Source organism: Lissotriton vulgaris, chromosome 2_2, assembly GCF_964263255.1.
Source record: "Lissotriton vulgaris chromosome 2_2, aLisVul1.2, whole genome shotgun sequence".
NCBI lineage: Eukaryota > Metazoa > Chordata > Amphibia > Caudata > Salamandridae > Lissotriton > Lissotriton vulgaris.
The window spans coordinates 228,741,806-228,764,156 of record NC_141688.1 but is presented as its reverse complement, the minus strand read 5'-3'; positions in this window follow the sequence as shown (position 1 = coordinate 228,764,156).

Genomic DNA, 22,351 nt, shown 5'->3' with positions numbered 1-22,351 from the left:
AATTGTGGTATGTACCTATAGCACATGTATTATAAATTTAGAGAGAGAACAGCAGGCTGGGGGTCTGATTAGCAGGCCCACAGCCTCAGTAAGTCGAAAACCAGTGAAGCAAAAAGCAAAAATTGGGGTGACCATAGGATAGCAGACCCTACTCTCCTACATAACCCCCCCCCCAAACGCAGGGACATTAAACTTAACCTTGACCAGATAAGTCTTCATGTTCTAAGTGGAAGTACCTGGAGAGACCATCTGCATTACCATGGTCAGTCCCTGGGCGGTGCTCCACTGTAAAGTCCATCCCCTGTAGGGAAATGGACCACCTGAGCAGTTTGGGATTTTCACCCTTCATCTGATTTAGCCACAAGAGGGGCTTATGGTCTGTCTGAATTAGGAAGTGAGTACCAAACAAGTATGGCCTCAACTTCTTCAGGGCCCAAACCACAGCAAAGGCCTCCCTCTCAATAGCTGACCAACGTTTCTCCCTGGGGGTCAGCCTTCTGCTAATAAAAGCAATGGGCTGGTCTTGACCATCTTGATTAAGTTGTGAAAGCACAGCTCCCACCCCCAACTCAGAAGCATCTGTCTGTACAATGAACTGTTTGGAGTAGTCAGGACTCTTCAGGATAGGTGCAGAGCACATGGCCTTCTTCAGGTCATCAAATGCCTTTTGACAGCTAACTGTCCACTGAACCTTTTTGGGCATCTTCTTGGATGTCAAGTCATTCAATGGTGTCACAATGGACCCATAGTTCTTTACAAATTTTCTGTAATACCCAGTCAGGCCCAAGAAGGCTCTGACTTGTGTCTGGGTAGTTGGAGGAGCCCAGTCCTGTATGGTCTGGATCTTGCTCTCCAGTGGTTGAACTTGACCCCCACCTACTAGGTGGCCCAAGTACACAACCTTGCTCTGCCCTATCTGGCACTTAGTAGCCTTGATAGTCAGGCCTGCCTTTTGCAGGGCCTCCAGAACCTTCTTCAGGTGGATCAGGTGATCCTCCCAGGTGGAGCTAAAGACAGCAATATCATCTAGATATGCTGCACAAAAGTCATCCAACCCAGCAAGGACTTGGTTCACCAACCTTTGGAAAGTGGCAGGTGCATTCTTCAAGCCAAAGGGCATTACCACAAATTGATAATGTCCACTAGGGGTCGAAAATGCTGTTTTGGCTTTTGACTCCTCAGCTAGTCTGATTTGCCAGTAGCCAGCTGTCAAATCAAATGTGCTCAGAAACTTGGCAGAAGCCAATTTATCAATGAGCTCATCTGCTCTTGGAATGGGATGAGCATCTGTCCTAGTGACAGCATTGAGACCTCTGTAGTCCACACAAAACCTCATTTCTCTCTTCCCATCTTTGGTATGAGGTTTTGGCACAAGGACCACTGGGCTAGCCCATGGGCTCTCTGATGGCTCAATCACTCCAAGCTCCAACATCTTTTGCACCTCAGCCTTTATACAATCCCTGACATGGTCAGGTTGCCTGTAGATCTTATTCTTCACAGGCAGATTGTCACCAGTGTCCACCTCATGGGTGCACCAGTTAGTCTGACTGGGTGTGAGTGAAAACAATTGTCTGTGGGCCTGCAACACCTGTCTGCAGTCCACCTGTTGCTGCTCAGTGAGGCTGCCTGCCAAGGCTACTCCATCAACTGAACCATCATCAGGGTTCTGGGAAAGCAGGTCTGGGAGAGGGTCACTCTCTTCCTCCTGTTCCCCATCTGTGGCCATGAGGAGACTCATGTCCTCCCTGTCAACAAATGCTTTCAATCTGTTCACATGGAGCACCCTGTGGGGGCTCCTAGGGGTACCAAAGTCAACCAAGTAGGTGACTTCTCCCTTCTTTTCAATGATAGGGTAGGGTCCAGTCCATTTGTCCTGGAGAGCTGCTGGCCCCACTGGGTCCAACACCCACACCTTCTGTCCTGGCTGGAACTCAACCATAACAGCCTTTTGGTCATGCCAGGCTTTCTGTAATTCCTGACTTGCCTCAAGGTTTTTGGATGCTCTCTCCATGTATTCAGCCATCCTGGAGCGGAGACCAAGTACATAGTCCACAATGTCTAGTTTAGGCTTTTTGAGAGGTAACTCCCATCCTTCCTTCACCAAACTCAATGGACCTCTTACAGGGTGGCCAAACAAAAGTTCAAAAGGGCTGTAGCCAACCCCCTTCTGTGGGACCTCTCTGTAAGCAAAGAGCAAGCAGGGTAAAAGGATGTCCCATTTCCGCCTAAGCTTCTCTGGTAAACCTTTTATCATTCCCTTTAGGGTCTTGTTGAACCTTTCCACAAGCCCATTGCACTGTGGATGGTAGGGTGTGGTAAACTTATAGTTTACTCCACACTCTTTCCACATTGCTTTTAAGTATCCAGACATAAAGTTAGTACCTCTGTCTGAAAGAACCTCCTTTGGAAAGCCCACTCTTGAGAAAACTGCAATGAGGGCTTTTGCCACCACAGGAGCTGTGGTGGTCCTCAGGGGAATTGCCTCTGGGTACCTGGTGGCATGATCCACTACCACCAGTATAAATCTGTGCCCAGATGCGGTTTGAGGATCCATGGGACCCACAATGTCTATTCCAACTCTTTCAAAGGGTACCCCCACCACAGGTAGTGGTATCAGGGGGGCCTTTGTTGTGCCACCTGACTTACCACTGGCTTGGCAAGTGACACAGGAGCGACAAAACTCCTTGACATTTTCTGACATGTGAGGCCAGTGAAAGTGTGGAACAAGCCTGTCCCAAGTCTTATTCTGGCCTAAGTGTCCTGCAAGGGGAATATCATGGGCCAAGGTAAGAAGGAAGCCCCTAAACTTCAAAGGTATAACCAACCTCCTGGTGGTGCCAGGCTTGGGGTCTCTAGCCTCTGAATAAAGGAGCCCTTCATCCCAATACACCTTATGGGTACCTTGAGCATTCCCTGCAGCCTCAGCAGCAGCTTGCTGTCTGAGGGGTTCAAGTGAAGGGCAATCTAATTGGGCCTGCCCCAGGTCTGCCCTTGAGGGTCCCCCTGTCCCCAGAAACTCAACCTGTTCAGGTTCAAGCTCATCTGAGACAGTCTCCTCTTGGACTGCATGTGAGAAGTTGGCCTGATATGTAGTGTTTCCAATTCTGGAACCACTGGGTATCAGTCCAAACAAACCCCAAAGATGTCAGGTTGTAAGTCAACCTTGTAGACAAGCTATCCTAGTGGTAGCATGGACTAAGCAGCCTTAAAGGCTTAACTTAAGAGGTCGTGTTAAGCGAGCTTGTTTTACCACATACAATCCTGTAATCAAATGAAAGGACACCACACAAGTATATATTGTAAAAATATATGTATTTATTTCTAAATTACTCCCCAGTACTCTTTATGAGGAAAGGGGCACAAGCGTTAAATCAAAAGCACTGTTAAACATATAAAGTTGGCACAATTATGGCTGAGGGCGGGGGGCCACTCAGACCATATACTAAAAAAATGGTATAAGTAACACTTATCGAATATTGGTTAGGCCTAGGGCCTAGAGATTCGCTGGGAGCAGTCAGGACAAGCAATGAAGAAGTCGGGAGTAGCCCACAGGATACGGGTGCAGCACGGAAAGTGCGGCGCGCACCAATGTAAAGTCAATGGTGCGTAAAAGTTGGATAAAGTGAATTAAAAGATACTTCCGCTGAACCTAGGAACACAAAACTTCAGACACAGACCCTAGAGGTGTGTGCCAGTGTAAGGACACCGGCGTTGCAAAGTTACCTCACCCACAGGCCGTGGGTGCACAGGGTCGAAGTGGCGTCGGGTTCTGTCACGCAGGTTCTTGGTGCTTGGAGCTGTTGCAGCTGCAGGCGCTGTGAAGCAGAAGTGTCCGGTGCGATCCAAGGGTGGATCGAAGTAGAAAAGTACCTGAAAGCAGAGGGGACAGAGTCTGGGTCACTCAGCAGTGACCAGGGTGGAACCAGGACGGAACCAGGCAATGTCGGGCGCAATCAGGCGGTTGTCGATAGGCTTCTCTCTGCTGTCACGTGGGCTCTGGGGCATCTGCGACGTCCAGGAGCAGGTCACGATCTGTCCCACGTAGGCTCTCGCCGTCAGCACCGTCGGCTTGAAGATTGTAGCAAACAGCACTTGGCAAAAGCAATCCACGCGGAACCGGGAGATTGCTTATCACTCGAACCAGGAGGGTCAGAGTGGGTGCTCCTTTTCACAGGAGCTGGTGCAGATCTGGAGCAACCAGAAAAGCAAGTCGGTTTTCAAGTTTCGTCGGCACAGGGGCCACAAGCCAGCTGGCAAGTGACCGGGCCAACGCGTCGAGCACACACAGGCAGAAGGGCCCCACGCAGCACTCGTCGAGTGTGGAGGGGTGAGCTTTGGTGCAAGTGGAGCTCGGGGCTGGGGCTTCTCAAACCCCGGTGTACAGCTTCGAGGGTCACTCGTGGGCTGCACGGTCAGCGTCTCGTGGCCTTTTCAAGATGGCGTGCCCCACGCTTCCGGTCGCCTCCACGGGTCTCAGCTCTGCAGGGACTGTGGATCGGGCAGGTAGAAGGCAGGCAAGCTTGATCTCGTCGATCTCTGTCGCTCGAGTTCCGGCGGGAACTGCAACAAAGCAAGGGTCGAGGGCTGGATGGTGCCTGTTTGCACAGGGTGGTCACTCCTTGACCACAAGGGAGATTCTTCAGTCTTCTCACGTCGTGTAGAAAGTCGAAGGGTCCAGATTTCGTTTCTTATGTTTCTTCAGGATGATCTGAAGTCCGTTGGGACTGCTCCCCCTCTCATTCGAATCTAGGGGGTTGGACATCCTGCTAGGTCCCCTCCTATGGGTGGGACCCAGGAAGGGGGTGGTTACACCCCTCTCCTTTGATCCTGGCCGCGCTGGGACAGGGGCTGGGAGGCCCCAGAACCGGTTTGGCCGGATCCTGCAAGGGGCAGCCTTGTGCTCCCCAGGCAGTGTCTGGTTTCTTTGAAACCTCCCTACTCCAATCCACTATCTCCTGTCTGGGGTGGTTTGACACCGCCCTGTGACAGGAAACTCTTTGTCCAGGCCTCCTCTGCCGGGTTTCGGTCAGCAGCAGGAGGCCAGACCCGTGTCTGTGGCAGGGGCATCCATTTTGTGGATCTGAGGCTCATTTTAAATCAACCGCGTTTCAGCAAAGTAACATGTCTTCTCCCTCTAGAAGGGTGGAATGCTACCCCCGTCGCCAGAACTGGCGAGGGGGTAGTATTCCAATTCGTATGACACCTTACACGACATGTTTTGATAAAGCCAAACCAAAGTTGCTATATAACCGCGAGGATTATAAGGCGCTTAAGAGTATATGGTATGGCATTATCCCGGATCAGCTTAGGGAGTTGTTCCCGACAGCTGCAGACAGGCTCAGCTCATGCCAGAGCACCATCTCACATAAAACCACGCACTCTGCCTCCAGGATTGATGAGGCCTTCCATAGGAGTGGCTCACAGGTTATATATGTGTCCAGATATAGGTTTAGATATAGGTATACTATATCTAAGCAAGGGGTGATTACACCCACTTGCCCCAGCTGAGTGTTCAGCCAGTTGTGTCAATTTAGATAGCCAGCCAGGGGTGGCAAAAGATATGCTGCAGCCCCTGGTAGGCCTTGGATGCACCTATGCCCTGGGCACCTATAGTGCACTGTACAGGGGCTGATAAGGTGACCCAAGCCAATCTAGTTATGCACCTAGGGTACATGGAATCCATTTTACAGAGAGAGCAGATAGCCTGGGGCCCTGATTAGCAGGGAACCAGGCCAACTAAGTCGAAAACCAGCTAAACACAGGGCAAAAAATCTGGGGTAACCATAGTCAGGTAGCCACCTTCCTACATAACCCCCCCCCAAACGAAAGGAGATAAGGCTATCCTTGGCCAGGTAAGCCTATATTGCCTGAGTGGCCATATAAGGAAGTACCTGCACTAGCATGGGTACCCCCTGTCTCATGGTCCACTAAGCAGTCCCTCACCCTAGGGGTATTAGAGGGTCTCCACCATAGGGAATCACTACCTTGGGTGTGTTTATGCAAAGTTAAAGGCTGGTTTGGATATGGAGTATTGAAGTGAGGCCCCACTATTTTTGGGCTCAACTTCCTCCAATTATCTTCCACCATGTGTGCCTTTCTTTCTTCAACTGAGTTGCACTGAGCTCTCAGGGTCAACCTCTGGCTACCTAAAGCTGGAGGCTGGGTCCCTCTGTTTGGCTTGCTGGAGGGACAGTTCAGGTTTGGGCCCTTTGGGTCCCAGGTTTGGCTGTGCCCAACAGAATCCATCTGTGGGAGGTCCCTAACTGTTTTTAAGGGGGCTCCCTCCGGAGTTTTTAAAGTTTTCACCTTACTAGGCCTACTAGTTTTGGTGCCCCTAATCTGTTGATGGGGGTGCTTTATTTGACAGGGGGCCCTCTGGGTCTCACTGTCCTTCTTGTCCTCTGCAGCCCTGGGCTGACTGAGGCAAGGTAGAGAGGGGCAGGTTACCTGCTCCAGACTGGATCCCACCTGAGAAGGGTCCACTGCCATCAGAGGCTCTGTCAGGCCAGGCCTAACAACCTCTGGGGCAGTTCCTTCATCAGGGGTAAGATCAGTTCCCTGAGGAGGCTGATCCTGTCCTACTGTCTGGTGAGGGGGAGATTTCTCTTCCTCCTCCATGCTCTCAGTTTGGGTGGAGTGATCCATCATTTCAGGCTTCACAACACACATATCTGTTTGAGTTTGGGCTGTGGCCATCACAGCCCCACCAACCTTTTCAGGAGGAGACTCAGTTTGGGTTTCTGCTGTTATCATAACAGCTTTGCTATTCTGCTTTGGAAGAGCTTCTGTTAAAGATGGGGCAGAGAGTTGCTCAGCCCTACCAACCTTTTCAGGGAGGACATCTTGGATTGGGGCTATAGCCAGTACAGCCCCACTAACCTTTCCATTGGAATTTACCATTCTAGAATGGATTTCCTGTTCAACCTCAGCCCAGGCTGAGATTTCCAAATCATTACCCAGTAGACAGTCTACAGGCAAGTTTGGTGACACTGCCACTCTCTTTGGGCCAGTGACACCTCCCCAGCTGAGGCTTACTACTGCCATGGGATGATTTGTTTGGATGCCATCAATGTTTGTTACCTGGTATGTGGCACCTGGTAAAAGTTGCTTAGAGGGGACTATACAGTCAGCCACCATGGTGATGCTAGCCCCTGTGTCTCTAAAAGCTTCAACTTTCAAATCATTGATGATGGGTTCCTGTCTATATTTGCTCAAGGTATTTGGGCAAACAGAGAAGTTGGCAAACCCCATGCCAGTCTCATAGACAAGATCATTTGGGGATGGAGACCTGGATAGGCCAGGGTCCCCTTGGGCTCCAAAAGTAAACCCACCCAGATTCCTGGGTGTGCTCCCACTTCCTGGGGGATTACTGCTGACAGTAACAGGAGGTGTTGGAGCTGGCTTTGGAGGTATGTTTTCTTTATTGCCATTTTTGGGACAACAGCTGTCTGTTTTGTAATGCCCAACCTGTTTACAGGCATGGCAATAAGGCTTTTTCTCTGTTGAAGAAGTGTCTTGGGACCCACCCCCCTTCTTGGAGTTTTGGGGCCCTGGGGAAGTGTTTTCTTTACCTTTATCCCCACCCTTATCTTGAGGCTTGGTAGACTCCTTCTTCTGGTTATTGTCCTGATTCTTAGGCCTAATCCTGGTTCTGACCCACTTATCTGCCCTCTTTCCCAATTCTTGGGGAGAGGTCAAATCTGAGTCCACCAGGTGCTGGTGTAAGAGCTGGTTCTGACAATTACTAAGGATCTGCTCCCTCATAATCAAATTATACAATCCTGTGAAGTCATGTACTTTGCTGCCATTCAGCCAACCCTCCAGAGCCTTAGTTGCACAATCAACAAAATCAGTCCAGTCCTGAGTCTGTGTCTTCTGGGTATCTCTGAACTTTAACCTGTACTGTTCAGTGGTTAAGCCAAACCCATCTATCAGAACACTCTTCAGGACTTTGTAATTGCTGGCATCCTCATGTCTGACAGTGAGGAGCCTATCCCTCCCTTTCTCTGAAAAGGAGTACCATAAGATTGCTGCCCACTGTTCCTCAGGAACCTGCTGTACCATGCAGGCTCTCTCCAGAGCAGTCATCCATTTGTGGATGTCATCCCCTTCCTGATAGGGGGGCACAATCTTTGTCAGGTTTCTACTATCATAGGACCTGGGTTTCTCTTTAGGAACTTTGCTGCCACCAGTGGCATCTAAGCCACACAATTTTCTTTCTCTTGCTAAAGCAAGTTTAGCTTGAGCCAAGGCTACCTCTTCCCTTTCTATTTGGAGTTGGACAGCCCTCATCCTGGCCCTATGCTCTTTTCTCTGGGAGGAAGTCATTCCTCTTTGAGATTCTCTTGAGGCACTAGAAAGGTGAGAGTCCCCTGATAGAGATCTCTCCCTTCTATTGCCTGGGAGAATTAGGTTATGAGATCTGGGGTGGTGCTGGCCTCCTCCATTCCCATGTAGGTCCAAGTTGGCCTGGTTAAGGCTGGCAACCTGTACCTGGTTTCCCCTCTGATCCTGATCTTCAGGCTCTTCTAAATCAGAGCCTTCCTCTTCCTCTTCCTCCTCCTCTTCTTCTTCTGGAAGATTCTCATTCTCAGGGGAGTGTATCCCTTCACCTGATTCTAAGGGAGCCTGACTCACCTTATCTAGGTCATCCTTTTCTAGGAGAGCTATTAGGGAAGGAATGGTAGGGCCTCTGCCCTTTTTTAGCCCCCTGGCTGTGCACAAGGCACTCAGGTCTTTGTGGCTAAGGTTGTCATATCTGGATGTTGTCCCTATAGGATCAACTTCTACAGGAGCAGAGCCTGAGGGCCTACCTGTATCAGACATGACTGCTAGTGAGGTGTAAGTGGTGCACTTACCTACACTAAGTGGTTTCCTACTGTACCTTGCTAGTGAGTTGTAGTCAGGGTGTGCTAATCCCTTTAATCTACAACTACTAAGTTCAGTAGAACTTAATATGCTAAGCTTTTGATTTATATGTACCTAGAGGTACTTGATGTGATCTTTCAATTTGATAAAGATTGCAATGGTAAAACAAACAGCAAGCTCAAATCCGCACCGCTGCACACCAATGTGAGAAGTTGGCCTGATATGTAGTGTTTCCAATTCTGGAACCACTGGGTATCAGTCCAAACAAACCCCAAAGATGTCAGGTTGTAAGTCAACCTTGTAGACAAGCTATCCTAGTGGTAGCATGGACTAAGCAGCCTTAAAGGCTTAACTTAAGAGGTCGTGTTAAGCGAGCTTGTTTTACCACATACAATCCTGTAATCAAATGAAAGGACACCACACAAGTATATATTGTAAAAATATATGTATTTATTTCTAAATTACTCCCCAGTACTCTTTATGAGGAAAGGGGCACAAGCGTTAAATCAAAAGCACTGTTAAACATATAAAGTTGGCACAATTATGGCTGAGGGCGGGGGGCCACTCAGACCATATACTAAAAAAATGGTATAAGTAACACTTATCGAATATTGGTTAGGCCTAGGGCCTAGAGATTCGCTGGGAGCAGTCAGGACAAGCAATGAAGAAGTCGGGAGTAGCCCACAGGATACGGGTGCAGCACGGAAAGTGCGGCGCGCACCAATGTAAAGTCAATGGTGCGTAAAAGTTGGATAAAGTGAATTAAAAGATACTTCCGCTGAACCTAGGAACACAAAACTTCAGACACAGACCCTAGAGGTGTGTGCCAGTGTAAGGACACCGGCGTTGCAAAGTTACCTCACCCACAGGCCGTGGGTGCACAGGGTCGAAGTGGCGTCGGGTTCTGTCACGCAGGTTCTTGGTGCTTGGAGCTGTTGCAGCTGCAGGCGCTGTGAAGCAGAAGTGTCCGGTGCGATCCAAGGGTGGATCGAAGTAGAAAAGTACCTGAAAGCAGAGGGGACAGAGTCTGGGTCACTCAGCAGTGACCAGGGTGGAACCAGGACGGAACCAGGCAATGTCGGGCGCAATCAGGCGGTTGTCGATAGGCTTCTCTCTGCTGTCACGTGGGCTCTGGGGCATCTGCGACGTCCAGGAGCAGGTCACGATCTGTCCCACGTAGGCTCTCGCCGTCAGCACCGTCGGCTTGAAGATTGTAGCAAACAGCACTTGGCAAAAGCAATCCACGCGGAACCGGGAGATTGCTTATCACTCGAACCAGGAGGGTCAGAGTGGGTGCTCCTTTTCACAGGAGCTGGTGCAGATCTGGAGCAACCAGAAAAGCAAGTCGGTTTTCAAGTTTCGTCGGCACAGGGGCCACAAGCCAGCTGGCAAGTGACCGGGCCAACGCGTCGAGCACACACAGGCAGAAGGGCCCCACGCAGCACTCGTCGAGTGTGGAGGGGTGAGCTTTGGTGCAAGTGGAGCTCGGGGCTGGGGCTTCTCAAACCCCGGTGTACAGCTTCGAGGGTCACTCGTGGGCTGCACGGTCAGCGTCTCGTGGCCTTTTCAAGATGGCGTGCCCCACGCTTCCGGTCGCCTCCACGGGTCTCAGCTCTGCAGGGACTGTGGATCGGGCAGGTAGAAGGCAGGCAAGCTTGATCTCGTCGATCTCTGTCGCTCGAGTTCCGGCGGGAACTGCAACAAAGCAAGGGTCGAGGGCTGGATGGTGCCTGTTTGCACAGGGTGGTCACTCCTTGACCACAAGGGAGATTCTTCAGTCTTCTCACGTCGTGTAGAAAGTCGAAGGGTCCAGATTTCGTTTCTTATGTTTCTTCAGGATGATCTGAAGTCCGTTGGGACTGCTCCCCCTCTCATTCGAATCTAGGGGGTTGGACATCCTGCTAGGTCCCCTCCTATGGGTGGGACCCAGGAAGGGGGTGGTTACACCCCTCTCCTTTGATCCTGGCCGCGCTGGGACAGGGGCTGGGAGGCCCCAGAACCGGTTTGGCCGGATCCTGCAAGGGGCAGCCTTGTGCTCCCCAGGCAGTGTCTGGTTTCTTTGAAACCTCCCTACTCCAATCCACTATCTCCTGTCTGGGGTGGTTTGACACCGCCCTGTGACAGGAAACTCTTTGTCCAGGCCTCCTCTGCCGGGTTTCGGTCAGCAGCAGGAGGCCAGACCCGTGTCTGTGGCAGGGGCATCCATTTTGTGGATCTGAGGCTCATTTTAAATCAACCGCGTTTCAGCAAAGTAACATGTCTTCTCCCTCTAGAAGGGTGGAATGCTACCCCCGTCGCCAGAACTGGCGAGGGGGTAGTATTCCAATTCGTATGACACCTTACACGACATGTTTTGATAAAGCCAAACCAAAGTTGCTATATAACCGCGAGGATTATAAGGCGCTTAAGAGTATATGGTATGGCATTATCCCGGATCAGCTTAGGGAGTTGTTCCCGACAGCTGCAGACAGGCTCAGCTCATGCCAGAGCACCATCTCACATAAAACCACGCACTCTGCCTCCAGGATTGATGAGGCCTTCCATAGGAGTGGCTCACAGGTTATATATGTGTCCAGATATAGGTTTAGATATAGGTATACTATATCTAAGCAAGGGGTGATTACACCCACTTGCCCCAGCTGAGTGTTCAGCCAGTTGTGTCAATTTAGATAGCCAGCCAGGGGTGGCAAAAGATATGCTGCAGCCCCTGGTACGCCTTGGATGCACCTATGCCCTGGGCACCTATAGTGCACTGTACAGGGGCTGATAAGGTGACCCAAGCCAATCTAGTTATGCACCTAGGGTACATGGAATCCATTTTACAGAGAGAGCAGATAGCCTGGGGCCCTGATTAGCAGGGAACCAGGCCAACTAAGTCGAAAACCAGCTAAACACAGGGCAAAAAATCTGGGGTAACCATAGTCAGGTAGCCACCTTCCTACACTGCAGAATCAGTTTCCTGTGAAACTTGATCCTCAACCTGGGGCAAGTGGGAAGGCACAGCCTTAACCCTCTTGCTCCTCCTCTTGGGTTGTGGTTGGTCTATTGTTTCAAGATCCACCACTGGTTCAGGAAGGCACTTCTTAGCCTGAGACCTTGTCACTGCAAGGACATGAGCTGAAATCCCTAGCATTTCTGCATGAGTCCTGTACTCCACTTCTGACCAAACTGAGCTTTCAAGATCATTGCCTAACAGACAGTCTACTGGGAGGTCTGCACTCACAACAACTTTCTTTAGGCCATCTACCCCTCCCCAGGAGAAGTTCACAACAGCCACACTATGGGAAGTAGTGGAGTTGCTTGCATTGGTCACTAGGTAACTTTCACCTAGTACAATCTGTCCAGGGTCCACAAAGCCAGGTGTCACCATTGTGACACTGGCACAAGTGTCCCTGTAGGCCTGAGCCAGTTTCTCATTAATTAAGGGAGTCTGCCTATATTTGCCCAGGTTACTGGGGCTTACTGCAGTGGGCAAAGATAAGTCCACATCATATAGGAGAACTGCCTGTGTGGGGATTCTGACTAGGCCAGATTCCACCTCAGTACCCAGGGTCAACCCTACTAAACCCTTTGGCTGTGTACCACCACTGCTGACTGTACTAGGGGGTGCAGTTGCTTTAGGAGCTGCAGTGGTGGGGACTGGATTTTTCTTAGTGCATTCACTGCCCCAGTGTGAAACTGATTTGCAGGTATTACACCAAGGTTTCTTTGGGCCATCATTCTTCTTTTTCTTGTTTCCATTTTGGGAACCCCCCTCCTTATTGCTAGTTTGGGGGCCTGAAGACTTCTGGTCCTTTTCTTTATCTTTCTGATTCCCACCCTTCTGGTCTGTTTTCTTCTGGTCACCTTGGTTCTGGTTTTTCTGCTTAATCCTTGTTCTGACCCATTTGTCTGCCTTCTTTCCCAATTCTTGGGGAGAGGTCAAATCAGAGTCAACAAGGTATTGATGCAACAGCTGGTTCTGACAGTTATTAAGGATCTGTTCTCTCATCATAAGATTGTACAATCCTGTATAGTCTGAAACTTTACTTCCCTGCAGCCAACCCTCCAGAGCCTTAGTGGCACAATCTACAAAATCAGTCCAGTCCTGAGTCTGTGCTTTTTGGGTGTCTCTGAACAACAACCTGTATTGCTCAGTGGTTAGGCCAAACCCTTCAATAAGAGCACTCTTCAGAACAGAGTAGTTTTTGGCATCCTCAGGTCTAACAGTGAGGAGCCTGTCCCTCCCTTTCTCAGAAAAGGAGTACCATAAAATTGCTGCCCACTGATCCTCAGGGACCTGCTGTACCATGCAGGCCCTCTCAAGAGCAGTCATCCATTTGTGGATATCATCCCCTTCCTTATAGGGGGGCACAATTTTTGTCAGGTTTCTATTGTCATAGGCCCTGTCTTTTTCTTTAGGAATTTTGCTGCCACCAGTGGCATCTAAGCCACTTATTTTTTTCTCCCTTGCCAAGGTAAGTTTAGCTTGTTCCAAGGTAAGCTTAGCTTGAGCCAGGGCTACCTCTTCCCTCTCTATCTGGAGTTGGACAGCCCTCATTCTGGCCCTATGCTCTTTTCTCTGGGAGGAAGTCATCCCTCTTTGAGATTCTCTTGAGGCACTAGAAAGGTGAGAGTCCCCTGATAGAGACCTCTCCCTCCTATTACCTGGGAGAATTAGGTTATGAGATCTGGGGTGGTGCTGGCCCCCCCCATTCCCATGTAGGTCCAAGTTGGCCTGGTTAAGGCTGGCAACCTGTACCTGGTTTCCCTGCTGATCCTGATCTTCAGGCTCTTCTAAATCAGAGCCTTCCTCTTCCTCTTCCTCCTCTACTGCATCATCATCGGGAAGATCCTCATTCTCAGGGGAGTTTATCCCTTCACCTGATTCTAAGGGAGCCTGACTCACCTTATCTAGGTCATCCTTTTCTAGGAGAGCTATTAGGGAAGGAATGGTAGGGCCTCTGCCCTTTTTTAGCCCCCTGGCTGTGCACAAGGCACTCAGGTCTTTGTGGCTAAGGTTGTCATATCTGGATGTTGTCCCTATAGGATCAACTTCTACAGGAGCAGAACCTGAGGGTCTACCTGTATCAGACATGACTGCTAGTGAGGTGTAAGTGGTGCACTTACCTACACTAAGTGGTTTCCTACTGTACCTTGCTAGTGAGTTGTAGTCAGGGTGTGCTACTCCCTTTAATCTACAACTACTAAGTTCAGTAGAACTTAATATGCTAAGCTTTTGATTTATATGTACCTAGAGGTACTTGATGTGATCTTTCAATTTGATAAAGATTGCAATGGTAAAACAAACAGCAAGCTCAAATCCGCACCGCTGCACACCAATGTGAGAAGTTGGCCTGATATGTAGTGTTTCCAATTCTGGAACCACTGGGTATCAGTCCAAACAAACCCCAAAGATGTCTGGTTGTAAGTCAACCTTGTTAGACAAGCTATCCTAGTGGTAGCATGGACTAAGCAGCCTAAAGGCTAAACTTAAGAGGTCGTGTTAAGCGAGCTGTTTTACCACATACAATCCTGTAATCAAATGAAAGGACACCACACAAGTATATATTGTAAAAATATATGTATTTATTTCTAAATTACTCCCCAGTACTCTTTATGAGGAAAGGGGCACAAGCGTTAAATCAAAAGCACTGTTAAACATATAAAGTTGGCACAATTATGGCTGAGGGCGGGGGGCCACTCAGACCATATACTAAAAAAATGGTATAAGTAACACTTATCGAATATTGGTTAGGCCTAGGGCCTAGAGATTCGCTGGGAGCAGTCAGGACAAGCAATGAAGAAGTCGGGAGTAGCCCACAGGATACGGGTGCAGCACGGAAAGTGCGGCGCGCACCAATGTAAAGTCAATGGTGCGTAAAAGTTAGTTAAAGTGAATTAAATGATACTTCCGCTGAACCTAGGAACACAAAACTTCAGACACAGACCCTAGAGGTGTGTGCCAGTGTAAGGACACCGGCGTTGCAAAGTTACCTCACCCACAGGCCGTGGGTGCACAGGGTCGAAGTGGCGTCGGGTTCTGTCACGCAGGTTCTTGGTGCTTGGAGCTGTTGCAGCTGCAGGCGCTGTGAAGCAGAAGTGTCCGGTGCGATCCAAGGGTGGATCGAAGTAGAAAAGTACCTGAAAGCAGAGGGGACAGAGTCTGGGTCACTCAGCAGTGACCAGGGTGGAACCAGGACGGAACCAGGCAATGTCGGGCGCAATCAGGCGGTTGTCGATAGGCTTCTCTCCGCTGTCACGTGGGCTCTGGGGCATCTGCGACGTCCAGGAGCAGGTCACGATCTGTCCCACGTAGGCTCTCGCCGTCAGCACCGTCGGCTTGAAGATTGTAGCAAACAGCACTTGGCAAAAGCAATCCACGCGGAACCGGGAGATTGCTTATCACTCGAACCAGGAGGGTCAGAGTGGGTGCTCCTTTTCACAGGAGCTGGTGCAGATCTGGAGCAACCAGAAAAGCAAGTCGGTTTTCAAGTTTCGTTGGCACAGGGGCCACAAGCCAGCTGGCAAGTGACCGGGCCAACGCGTCGAGCACACACAGGCAGAAGGGCCCCACGCAGCACTCGTCGAGTGTGGAGGGGTGAGCTTTGGTGCAAGTGGAGCTCGGGGCTGGGGCTTCTCAAACCCCGGTGTACAGCTTCGAGGGTCACTCGTGGGCTGCACGGTCAGCGTCTCGTGGCCTTTTCAAGATGGCGTGCCCCACGCTTCCGGTCGCCTCCACGGGTCTCAGCTCTGCAGGGACTGTGGATCGGGCAGGTAGAAGGCAGGCAAGCTTGATCTCGTCGATCTCTGTCGCTCGAGTTCCGGCGGGAACTGCAACAAAGCAAGGGTCGAGGGCTGGATGGTGCCTGTTTGCACAGGGTGGTCACTCCTTGACCACAAGGGAGATTCTTCAGTCTTCTCACGTCGTGTAGAAAGTCGAAGGGTCCAGATTTCGTTTCTTATGTTTCTTCAGGATGATCTGAAGTCCGTTGGGACTGCTCCCCCTCTTATTCGAATCTAGGGGGTTGGACATCCTGCTAGGTCCCCTCCTATGGGTGGGACCCAGGAAGGGGGTGGTTACACCCCTCTCCTTTGATCCTGGCCGCGCTGGGACAGGGGCTGGGAGGCCCCAGAACCGGTTTGGCCGGATCCTGCAAGGGGCAGCCTTGTGCTCCCCAGGCAGTGTCTGGTTTCTTTGAAACCTCCCTACTCCAATCCACTATCTCCTGTCTGGGGTGGTTTGACACCGCCCTGTGACAGGAAACTCTTTGTCCAGGCCTCCTCTGCCGGGTTTCGGTCAGCAGCAGGAGGCCAGACCCGTGTCTGTGGCAGGGGCATCCATTTTGTGGATCTGAGGCTCATTTTAAATCAACCGCGTTTCAGCAAAGTAACATGTCTTCTCCCTCTAGAAGGGTGGAATGCTACCCCCGTCGCCAGAACTGGCGAGGGGGTAGTATTCCAATTCGTATGACACCTTACACGACATGTTTTGATAAAGCCAAACCAAAGTTGCTATATAACCGCGAGGATTATAAGGCGCTTAAGAGTATATGGTATGGCATTATCCCGGATCAGCTTAGGGAGTTGTTCCCGACAGCTGCAGACAGGCTCAGCTCATGCCAGAGCTCCATCTCACATAAAACCACGCACTCTGCCTCCAGGATTGATGAGGCCTTCCATAGGAGTGGCTCACAGGTTATATATGTGTCCAGATATAGGTTTAGATATAGGTATACTATATCTAAGCAAGGGGTGATTACACCCACTTGCCCCAGCTGAGTGATCAGCCAGTTGTGTCAATTTAAGAACCAGCCAGGGGTGGCAAAAGCTATGCTTCAGCCCCTGGTAGGCCTTGGTGGCACCTATGCCCTGAGCACCTATAGTGCATGGTACAGGGGCTGACAAGGAGTCCATTTCCAATTGTGGTATGTACCTATAGCACATGTATTATAAATTTAGAGAGAGAACAGCAGGCTGGGGGTCTGATTAGCAGGCCCACAGCCTCAGTAAGTCGAAAACCAGTGAAGCAAAAAGCAAAAATTGGGGTGACCATAGGATAGCAGACCCTACTCTCCTACATACCTATAGCACATGTATTATAAATTTAGAGAGAGAACAGCAGGCTGGGGGTCTGATTAGCAGGCCCACAGCCTCAGTAAGTCGAAAACCAGTGAAGCAAAAAGCAAAAATTGGGGTGACCATAGGATAGCAGACCCTACTCTCCTACAGACCTTGTCACTGCAAGGACATGAGCTGAAATCCCTAGCATTTCTGCATGAGTCCTGTACTCCACTTCTGACCAAACTGAGCTTTCAAGATCATTGCCTAACAGACAGTCTACTGGGAGGTCTGCACTCACAACAACTTTCTTTAGGCCATCTACCCCTCCCCAGGAGAAGTTCACAACAGCCACACTATGGGAAGTAGTGGAGTTGCTTGCATTGGTCACTAGGTAACTTTCACCTAGTACAATCTGTCCAGGGTCCACAAAGCCAGGTGTCACCATTGTGACACTGGCACAAGTGTCCCTGTAGGCCTGAGCCAGTTTCTCATTAATTAAGGGAGTCTGCCTATATTTGCCCAGGTTACTGGGGCTTACTGCAGTGGGCAAAGATATGTCCACATCATATAGGAGAACTGCCTGTGTGGGGATTCTGACTAGGCCAGATTCCACCTCAGTACCCAGGGTCAACCCTACTAAACCCTTTGGCTGTGTACCACCACTGCTGACTGTACTAGGGGGTGCAGTTGCTTTAGGAGCTGCAGTGGTGGGGACTGGATTTTTCTTAGTGCATTCACTGCCCCAGTGTGAAACTGATTTGCAGGTATTACACCAAGGTTTCTTTGGGCCATCATTCTTCTTTTTCTTGTTTCCATTTTGGGAACCCCCCTCCTTATTGCTAGTTTGGGGGCCTGAAGACTTCTGGTCCTTTTCTTTATCTTTCTGATTCCCACCCTTCTGGTCTGTTTTCTTCTGGTCACCTTGGTTCTGGTTTTTCTGCTTAATCCTTGTTCTGACCCATTTGTCTGCCTTCTTTCCCAATTCTTGGGGAGAGGTCAGATCAGAGTCAACAAGGTATTGATGCAACAGCTGGTTCTGACAGTTATTAAGGATCTGTTCTCTCATCATAAGATTGTACAATCCTGTATAGTCTGAAACTTTACTTCCCTGCAGCCAACCCTCCAGAGCCTTAGTGGCACAATCTACAAAATCAGTCCAGTCCTGAGTCTGTGCTTTTTGGGTGTCTCTGAACAACAACCTGTATTGCTCAGTGGTTAGGCCAAACCCTTCAATAAGAGCACTCTTCAGAACAGAGTAGTTTTTGGCATCCTCAGGTCTAACAGTGAGGAGCCTGTCCCTCCCTTTCTCAGAAAAGGAGTACCATAAAATTGCTGCCCACTGATCCTCAGGGACCTGCTGTACCATGCAGGCCCTCTCAAGAGCAGTCATCCATTTGTGGATATCATCCCCTTCCTTGTAGGGGGGCACAATTTTTGTCAGGTTTCTATTGTCATAGGCCCTGTCTTTTTCTTTAGGAACTTTGCTGCCACCAGTGGCATCTAAGCCACACAATTTTCTCTCTCTTGCTAAAGCAAGTTTAGCTTGAGCCAAGGCTACCTCTTCCCTTTCTATTTGGAGTTGGACAGCCCTCATCCTGGCCCTATGCTCTTTTCTCTGGGAGGAAGTCATTCCTCTTTGAGATTCTCTTGAGGCACTAGAAAGGTGAGAGTCCCTTGATAGAGATCTCTCCCTTCTATTGCCTGGGAGAATTAGGTTATGAGATCTGGGGTGGTGCTGGCCTCCTCCATTCCCATGTAGGTCCAAGTTGGCCTGGTTAAGGCTGGCAACCTGTACCTGGTTTCCCCTCTGATCCTGATCTTCAGGCTCTTCTACATCAGAGCCTTCCTCTTCCTCTTCCTCCTCCTCTTCTTCTTCTGGAAGATTCTCATTCTCAGGGGAGTGTATCCCTTCACCTGATTCTAAGGGAGCCTGACTCACCTTATCTAGGTCATCCTTTTCTAGGAGAGCTATTAGGGAAGGAATGGTAGGGCCTCTGCCCTTTTTTAGCCCCCTGGCTGTGCACAAGGCACTCAGGTCTTTGTGGCTAAGGTTGTCATATCTGGATGTTGTCCCTATAGGATCAACTTCTACAGGAGCAGAGCCTGAGGCTCTATCTGCATCAGACATGACTGCTAGTGAGGTGTAAGTGGTGCACTTACCTACACTAAGTGGTTTCCTACTGTACCTTGCTAGTGAGTTGTAGTCAGGGTGTGCTAATCCCTTTAATCTACAACTACTAAGTTCAGTAGAACTTAATATGCTAAGCTTTTGATTTATATGTACCTAGAGGTACTTGATGTGATCTTTCAATTTGATAAAGATTGCAATGGTAAAACAACAGCAAGCTCAAATCCGCACCGCTGCACACCAATGTGAGAAGTTGGCCTGATATGTAGTGTTTCCAATTCTGGAACCACTGGGTATCAGTCCAAACAAACCCCAAAGATGTCTGGTTGTAAGTCAACCTTGTTAGACAAGCTATCCTAGTGGTAGCATGGACCAAGCAGCCTAAAGGCTAAACTTAAGAGGTCGTGTTAAGCGAGCTGTTTTACCACATACAATCCTGTAATCAAATGAAAGGACACCACACAAGTATATATTGTAAAAATATATGTATTTATTTCTAAATTACTCCCCAGTACTCTTTATGAGGAAAGGGGCACAAGCGTTAAATCAAAAGCACTGTTAAACATATAAAGTTGGCACAATTATGGCTGAGGGCGGGGGGCCACTCAGACCATATACTAAAAAAATGGTATAAGTAACACTTATCGAACAATGGTTAGGTCTAGGGCCTAGAGATTCGCTGGGAGCAGTCAGGACAAGCAATGAAGAAGTCGGGAGTAGCCCACAGGAGACGGGTACAGCACGGAAAGTGCGGCGCGCACCAATGTAATGTCAATGGTGCGTAAAAGTTAGTTAAAGTGAATTAAATGATACTTCCGCTGAACCTAGGAACACAAAACTTTAGACACAGACCCTAGAGGTGTGTACCAGTGTAAGGACACCGGCGTTGCAAAGTTACCTCACCCACAGGCCGTGGGTGCACAGGGTCGAAGTGGCGTCGGGTTCTGTCACGCAGGTTCTTGGTGCTTGGAGCTGTTGCAGCTGCAGGCGCTGTGAAGCAGAAGTGTCCGGTGCGATCCAAGGGTGGATCGAAGTAGAAAAGTACCTGAAAGCAGAGGGGACAGAGTCTGGGTCACTCAGCAGTGACCAGGGTGGAACCAGGACGGAACCAGGCAATGTCGGGCGCAATCAGGCGGTTGTCGATAGGCTTCTCTCCGCTGTCACGTGGGCTCTGGGGCATCTGCGACGTCCAGGAGCAGGTCACGATCTGTCCCACGTAGGCTCTCGCCGTCAGCACCGTCGGCTTCAAGATTGCAGCAAACAGCACTTGGCAAAAGCAATCCACGCAGAACCGGGAGATTGCTTATCACTCGAACCAGGAGGGTCAGAGTGGGTGCTCCTTTTCACAGGAGCTGGTGCAGATCTGGAGCAACCAGAAAAGCAAGTCGTATTTCAGGTTTCGTCGGCACAGGGGCCACAAGCCAGCTGGCAAGTGACCGGGCCAACGCGTCGAGCGCACACAAGCAGAAGGGCCCCACGCAGCACTCGTCGAGTGTGGAGGGGTGAGCTTTGGTGCAAGTGGAGCTCGGGCTGGGGCTTCTCAAACCCCGGTGCACAGATTCGAGGTTCACTCGTGGGCTGCACGGTCAGCGTCTCGTGGCCTTTTCAAGATGGCGTGCCCCACGCTTCCGGTCGCCTCCACGGGTCTCAGCTCTGCAGGGACTGTGGATCGGGCAGGTAGAAGGCAGGCAAGCTTGATCTCGTCGATCTCTGTCGCTCGAGTTCCGGCGGGAACTGCAACAAAGCAAGGGTCGAGGGCTGGATGGTGCCTGTTTGCACAGGGGGGTCACTCCTTGACCACAAGAGAGATTCTTCAGTCTTCTCACATCGTGTAGAAAGTCGAAGGGTCCAGATTTCGTTTCTTATGTTTCTTCAGGATGATCTGAAGTCCGTTGGGACTGCTCCCCCTCTTATTCGAATCTAGGGGGTTGGACATCCTGCTAGGTCCCCTCCTATGGGTGGGACCCAGGAAGGGGGTGGTTACACCCCTCTCCTTTGATCCTGGCCGCGCTGGGACAGGGGCTGGGAGGCCCCAGAACCGGTTTGGCCGGATCCTGCAAGGGGCAGCCTTGTGCTCCCCAGGCAGTGTCTGGTTTCTTTGAAACCTCCCTACTCCAATCCACTATCTCCTGTCTGGGGTGGTTTGACACCGCCCTGTGACAGGAAACTCTTTGTCCAGGCCTCCTCTGCCGGGTTTCGGTCAGCAGCAGGAGGCCAGACCCGTGTCTGTGGCAGGGGCATCCATTTTGTGGATCTGAGGCTCATTTTAAATCAACCGCGTTTCAGTAAAGTAACATGTCTTCTCCCTCTAGAAGGGTGGAATGCTACCCCCGTCGCCAGAACTGGCGAGGGGGTAGTATTCCAATTCGTATGACACCTTACACGACATGTTTTGATAAAGCCAAACCAAAGTTGCTATATAACCGCGAGGATTATAAGGCGCTTAAGAGTATATGGTATGGCATTATCCCGGATCAGCTTAGGGAGTTGTTCCCGACAGCTGCAGACAGGCTCAGCTCATGCCAGAGCTCCATCTCACATAAAACCACGCACTCTGCCTCCAGGATTGATGAGGCCTTCCATAGGAGTGGCTCACAGGTTATATATGTGTCCAGATATAGGTTTAGATATAGGTATACTATATCTAAGCAAGGGGTGATTACACCCACTTGCCCCAGCTGAGTGATCAGCCAGTTGTGTCAATTTAAGAACCAGCCAGGGGTGGCAAAAGCTATGCTTCAGCCCCTGGTAGGCCTTGGTGGCACCTATGCCCTGAGCACCTATAGTGCATGGTACAGGGGCTGACAAGGAGTCCATTTCCAATTGTGGTATGTACCTATAGCACATGTATCATAAATTTAGAGAGAGAACAGCAGGCTGGGGGTCTGATTAGCAGGCCCACAGCCTCAGTAAGTCGAAAACCAGTGAAGCAAAAAGCAAAAATTGGGGTGACCATAGGATAGCAGACCCTACTCTCCTACAATATGTGTCATGTGTCATATGTCATATGTGTCATATATGTCATATGTGTCATATGTCATATGTCATATGTCACATGTGTCATATATGTCATATGTGTCATATGTCATGTGTGTCATATGTCATATGTGTCATATATGTCTTATGTCATATGTGTCATATGTGTCATATATGTCATATGTGTCATATATGTCATATGTGTCATATATGTCATATGTGTCATGTCTCATATATATCATATGTCTCATATATGTCATATTTGTCATATGTGTCATATGTGTCATATATCTCATATGTGTCATATGTGTTATATGTGTCATATATGTCATATGT